The sequence below is a fragment of the Tachypleus tridentatus genome, chromosome 1 (assembly GCF_004210375.1).
Source record: "Tachypleus tridentatus isolate NWPU-2018 chromosome 1, ASM421037v1, whole genome shotgun sequence".
Classification (NCBI taxonomy): Eukaryota; Metazoa; Arthropoda; class Merostomata; order Xiphosura; family Limulidae; genus Tachypleus; species Tachypleus tridentatus.
In genome coordinates this window covers 62,218,876-62,225,907 of record NC_134825.1, presented here as the reverse complement: position 1 = coordinate 62,225,907, position 7,032 = coordinate 62,218,876, and the positions used below count along the sequence as shown (strand labels likewise).

The window sequence follows — 7,032 nt, the reverse complement described above, 5'->3', positions numbered from 1 at the left end:
CTTGAGCACATAAAAATTCTTCTTTGAATAGCTGTGGATTGGTTTGACCTGCACACAAAAAAATTCACATGATAAGCAGTTCAAACACATTTACCCGGCATGACCAGGTGGGTTAAGGCGTTCGACTCGTAATCAGAGGGTCGCGGGTTCGAAGCCCCGTCGCACCAAACAAGCTTGTACTTTCATCCGTGGGGGCGTTATAATGTGACGGTTAGTCTCACTCTTCGTTGGTAAAAGAATAGCCCGACAGTTAGCGATGGATGGTGATAACTAACTGCAATCCCTGTGGTCTTACACTTTGCTGAATTAGAGACGGCTAATGCAGACAGCTTTCGTGTAGCTTTGAGCGAAATGCAAAACAAACAAGCATTAACTGTAAATATTCTTAATAATTCGGGGGAAAAAAGTGGTTTACATGGTCCAGAAGTTCGCTGAGAAGTGATCATCGGTTCTATATCTTGTGACAACAATTTACTTAAAGGTTTAAATTAACGCTGAAGAACTGCTATAATATAATCAATTTTATAAACTGTCTGACAACACAGAAAGCAAGTGAAAAATATTTTATTCATATTTTTTAATAATTTTCCATATTCTGTATAAAGTGTTAGTAATTAATATAGGACAAGTGTGCGAACAAATTTGGTCTTCACGTCCGATTCGTCTTTCAAGAAATTGAGACTTTTTACTGTTGACTGCGATTCTGAAATAAATGAAATTCCTGACTTAAAAGTGACAATAAAACAATAATGTAATCATAAATAACATTTGTCAAACACCACGATAAACTTTGAAAAGTAAAACAACGAAATAGAATTTTTATTTCGTTAGACGAATCAGTCAGTAGGTGAGAGGTTAAAAATATAAAATAAAGTCCTTGACCTTGTTATTCAAAACTAAATACGATAAACAATTTATCTTATACAATATAGTTTCAATAAAATATTAAACTTTGGTTTGAGTTTTATAAATAATTTTTCTCGAGTCAACTTAAAACACTGTATAATGGAAACACGCGTCCCGGCTAGTACAGCGGTATGTCTCCGGATTTACAACGCTAAAATCAAGGGTTCGATTCTCCTCGTGGACTCAGCAGACAGTCCGATGTGGCATTGATATAAGAAGAAAACACGATTTTCTACATTTTAACTGATGGGTTATTTTCAGTGTTAAACATCTTTCATAATCCTTAAGAAAACAGATGATATTCTAAAATAAGAACATGTTAAATACCGCAAGTGATAGTTTTTACTTTTCTGTTTATTTATTTTATTATAATTGTTTGTTTCTAGAGATGCTACATTGGACTATCTGTTGTATCCATAGCGGTGAATCGAACCCCATTATAAGCTGTAAGTTACTAAACTTAATGTAGTCTCTATTATAACTTGATCAATGAAAGCATTGTACATCTGTTATACTCGTGGTTAATGCGTAATTTGATTATTAAGTTTAAAACATTTAAGTCATCAAATCCAATATATTTTCGTTTTATCAAAATATCTACCAATTATATGAATAACTTCATCTAATAATGAAATTTATAAGTAAAGGTGCATGATAACTTAAATCCTCAACAATTATAAATTAAACATTTTGCACAATTTCATCTAATGCCTTCAACAGAATTAGATTGAACTTACCGGTTGAGAACACAGGATCATTTTCAAATTGATAAACGTTCCAATGCACGATTCATTCTAGAAGGAGAAACAGAACATTAATAACGAGACATTCATGAGCGAGATTTTTATTGCATACAAACTATTTAGGTTTTCATAAACATCTACATAAGGAATATATTTCAAACAAAACAACACGAGATGATTGAAAGTACTAGTTATTAAAGTTAATATAAACTAGAAATGATCTTTTATGAAAATAACTGTCTGATTTAGGCTATTCAAATATATATTTGTTTCTCATAGTCTTAAAGACATTTGTTGATGTTCTCCCAGTATCTAATAAGTAATCAAATAAGTTTTATAAATAGTTCAAACGGAATCCATGATAAAATGATATTTAATTTTTTATGCCATTCAAAGTCAACTGTTTTTTTTACAAATATCAGAATACTGCTTAGAAGGAAGACAAAACATTATAACATTGTAACATCGAGACGTGTATCAATTTTCGATTTTTAATATTAAGACATTATGTTTTAAACATTTATACTTTTAAAACAAATTTTATATAATTTATAAAATTAAAAAATTAGATGTTAGCGTTAATGTCAGAAAGTAAAAAAATTATTTCTTTTAACTTGTACACGGATGTCATAAAATAATGTACCCATCAATTAACAATGAATAATTTAACAAATAGCTTTATTTAAAATGGGTTACAGCACATTGACATTCAAAATAAGATCTGGTAGTAGTAGACTTTGAAAATATGTATAAGAAAAATAAATTTAAGAGCAAATTTTTTAACCATTATTTTATAAAGTATTTTGAAAGGGATTTAACTTTTTTTTTCCAACCTCAATAAACGTGATTCGTTGGATAAATTTATTCTTCATCTTACGAACCTGGAAATATTTAGTTATCCTGATAAAATCATTAATAGAATATTATCTATGAGAAATATTATAAGTAAATCAAGAAAATATCTACTTACCACAGCTTCTATCACAGCTTCTGCACTATCTCTGGTCTGTAAAAGGAGAAAAACAAAACAAAAAACAGTTTGTTCTTGATAGAATAAAACTTACTTCGTGTAAAGTGTATCTTTTCATTCATAGCTTTCCTCTAAACAAGTTCTTTAGATAGATCTCATACCTTTGGAGAATTTGATTTTAGTATCTGTTTAATATCTTCTATAAATTACAAAAATGCTCAAAGAGCATAGGTGAAATAGGTAAAAAATATGGAGGAATAACTTTTTCAAAACATGTATATGCAAATCAATGTTTATTCACATTCTTAAAATAAAGACCAAATAGCTGTTACTACTTTATCTGTTAGTTTGGTGTACCGTACTCTTAGTTGTTGCTTGTCAAGTGAATAAAATAAATACCTATAAAAAAATTTAAATTCATAAATATTCAAATTCTTATATCAACTACGTTACCAGATAGCGTTTCCTTTAACTCTAAATCGTGAAAAAATATCAGAATCAAACGATCTGTGCACTTTCATTTGTATTTTTATATAGATGTAACGACAACTTGCTAATGATCTCTTAACGAATAGACACCATAATCATCTGACATTTATTTTCAATTTATCACAAACATAATACCTATACATATTTACAAAACTTATCTCTATTCAAAGCATACATAATTATCCTTCTATAAATTTAATATACTCTACAATTCAGCTCAATGTCTGTGAACGCTTATTCTTGAGAAAAGAATAAAACCGTATTTCCTCATTCATGTGAGGGTCTACTTTTGCTAACAATACATCAAATATAAATAACATTATAAATAATAAATTAACAGTATCTGAAAACTGTGGAATATATTTTTATTTTGACACACCTTCATTCTATTTGTTTTAAAGATGAAATGCTTGAATCAAATGTATGAGTTTTTTATAGCAATGGGGATACATTGTTCCCAGAAGGGAACAAACCACTGATTTTGGCGTTGTATATTCGAAGACGAGCTGACGATTTAGTTATAAATATATACATCGTGTTAGACGAGTAAAGAGCAGACAGAAAGTGGAGAAGCCATGTTTGGTATGTTTCGAATTTCACACAAAGCTACACCAGGGCTATCTAAACTAGCCATCACTAATTTGGTGTAAGACTATGGGAAGACAAATAGCCATCACCAATTCTTGGGCTACTATTTTACCAGCGAATAGTGGTAATCACTGACACATTACAACACCTACGGCTGAAATGGCAAATTTTTACACCACGTTTAAAATCTCAACCACTGGCCATGTTCGGACATTAGCAAAATAAAATAATGTAGAAGATACATTTGGACAGACAATGCCAAACTGTTGATATATATCAGAGCGATATTAACATGTTGAAACTAGATAAAACACAATAGTGTATTTTTATCAAATACAATTCTAAAGTAATTTAACCTCCTGTTGAAGAAATTAGACAATTACTGAAAGACCAGATTACGAAAGAAAAAGACAATTTTCGAAGTAAAGAATAATCGTGGTAACTCATGAAAGTAACTGAACTGTGCTCAGTTGGGTGACAGGAAGAGAAAAAAAAGCAGACATGTGAACTCCCCAAATTTAAATAGAGTATGTTTGGTGTGACTGGGATTCGAACCCGCGACCCTCAAATTAAATATGGAGGAGCTAATCACCTACCCTTGACCTTGAGAAAAGTAGAGAACTGTAGAGTGTCTATAATATGCCTCTGATCATCTATATTGTGATTTGTTCTACCACGTTTAACTAGTTCTAATATACAATTGTAAAGATTTTATTTTTGAGAACATTTCTTTTAGAGACATAATTTTAAATGGTCATAGCAAAACTGATCAGGTAGACATATTTTTACCATCAGAGCAGGTACTTTCTTAAATTTGTTATTTTGTTAGACTGTATAATAAATTAGAAATCAGGATTTATTTAATAATTAAAAGGAGTACAACATTAAAATAACTTAACAAAAACAACTCCCAGGCCTAAGAAAAACAATGATTTGGTTTCAAGTCATCACCTGAGGATGTGTTCATACCAATTTTTTAAAGCATCGTAGCCTTGCAGCACTTATTTGGTTAATATCCACCTTAAAAGAAAAACGTCTTCAGACAAGTTGGATTTTACTAGTGAGTTTCAGGTCTTCTAGCAATCACATGCATGCTACTGCATTTCTTTAATTTCATAGTTCACTTATACACTTTTTTTTCTAATTTCCTTTTGAAGTAAAAAAAATGTTATAGTATATTAAAAGGAAAAATAAATTGCAGTGTGACCTCAGATAGTTTTGAAATGAAGCATGTTATTGTGTTTACTTACAATATGGATATGTCTTTCCATGGATATGCTTTCAAGTTTTGTTTGAAAAAAAAGTCTGTAATAGCCTATGGAAGATGATGTCTCCAAGGCAATTCTTAGGTCTTTATTAATAGACATATTTGAATTTATTTTATAATTACATCAGTGATAATCAGGTTGGGTAATTCATACATGGTTTTATAGCAAACTGTTAAAAGATTTTCATCAAACCTTGCATGTATCCTTAGAACTTCCTGGGAGGGAAAAAAGGGGCCAATCTGTAAAGTGACCCTATACTATTCCTGGAGAGCCCAACTGCTTTTTTGTGCTGAGCTTGTATGTTGTATTATTGGCTCAGCCAGTGAACATTAAAGGCCCTATCCTTTTTTTATTTTGTCCTTTATTAACACATTAAAGATTGTTTCATTACAAGTCGTGATCGCACATGAAAATTTACTGCTTACCAGTGCAATATTGAACAATTTAAAATATTAAACATAGTTCCTTGGATGAACAGCAGGTGTTAGTTAAAACATTTATTACTTTTGTAATGTAATGATTATGAAATATTTGTAGCAAAATGAAGATATTAAATATGTAATAAATTATACATTTTACATTTGGTGATATGATGTTCGCGGGTTATTTCACTTTTATAACGTAGTTAATCAATAAATAATTATAATAGTTTGTAAGTGTAATTATAGGCCGGAAAATCTGAAAAAAAATATTTGTGACTGTAGGAAAAAAATGGCGGAAATAGAAAAATTATTCAATTTTATGTTTGAATTCTGTTGTCAGTAAAAATGAGAATCATTGCCCCCACTTAATTTTCATTCGATTCAAATTATTATTACTTTTTCTCCATTTCCAATATTTTTTATTTATATAATACACATTATTGTAAAGAATGAATAATTTTCTACATTTGTATTATTCGTTGCTTTACTAAGCGTGTGTATAATGTGTTGATCTGTTACGAATTAGTGGCTGATGTAATTCATGAAATATGTTCAGAAAACAAGTTCGTGCACAGAATGTATTTATATACTATATATTGTAATGAGGGGTGGATTTTAGTCGGTACCTGCTGTTACATATATATCACGTCAAATTATTATAGAGGCAATACTAAATACCGGATAAAACATATCTGTACCAAATTATAAATATCAAGAACAAAGGGGGTAGAACACAGTTTTTACAATACTACATTGTTAAAATATAAAATAGATTTGAAATTTACAGTGAAGTGAAACATCACGCAGACATGCTAAGTACTGACAGAAAATATTCGAGAAAATCATCCCTCTTCAGTTTATATAGATGCAGAACGAGACACAACTTATTATTCTTTTTGTTACAAAGTTAAGTAAGTTAACACAGAAATCTAAAGTTGTATTCCGCTTTTAATTTAGTCCCAGTGAATACAGTGTTCAAGAAAAGACCGTTTGAATAGACTGCAGATGAGGAGAATGGGGTCATTCAATGAGCGTTATATTATACAGATCACTACTTGTTTTATTTTTTGAACAGATAGTTTTGACCTCCATCCGTTTTGTAGGTTACAAAGTGAGGTCGGACAGTGTGTGTAAAACGCTTCCTTCAAGTTTTTATACGTTAAATAATTTTTTCAACTGAGCGGTTTGGATTGTTTTGAATTTCGCGCAAAGCTACACGAGGACTATCTGCGCCCAACTGAGCGGAATTTTTATCTACTGTTTTTCGTTTAACTTTTCACAAGAATTCATACTATCGTTATTGCCCATCAGTTCGTATAACATATTCGTACATGCATATTGCTGTAGGCTTTTATGTAAAGTTCTGATAAACAGAAAAACCTTGAGACCAGATAAAGGACAAGCTATTTTGTATTTTTAATCTTTGTATTTGAATAATACTATACGTAGGATTTATGGATAAAAATGGGGTATTTAAGCAATAGTAAAAACCATCTTAAAACGTACTTAACATTTTCAATGTCAGCATTTGAGGTACAGGAGATTTGTCCTCATCAAGTTAGAGTGTTTGAAGTAGTCATTGTTACGTATAGCATCTTGCAGAGAAGTTTAATGACTGACATGTCAGTCAGCGTCAGTGACTTTCA

At 30.6% G+C, this 7,032-nt stretch overlaps 1 long non-coding RNA gene across 1 annotated transcript in view; it reads right to left on the bottom strand.

The window, feature by feature from the left end:
• Window positions 1-548: 548 nt before the first annotated feature.
• Window positions 549-7,032, bottom strand: part of LOC143249959 (uncharacterized) — a 114,616-nt gene continuing 108,132 nt past the window's right edge. The window contains exons 2-4 of the long non-coding RNA XR_013028057.1: window positions 2,620-2,655; window positions 1,644-1,700; window positions 549-703 (exon numbers count right to left, since the gene is read on the bottom strand). This is a non-coding gene — a long non-coding RNA (uncharacterized LOC143249959). The remainder of the gene's footprint in view (window positions 704-1,643; window positions 1,701-2,619; window positions 2,656-7,032) is intronic.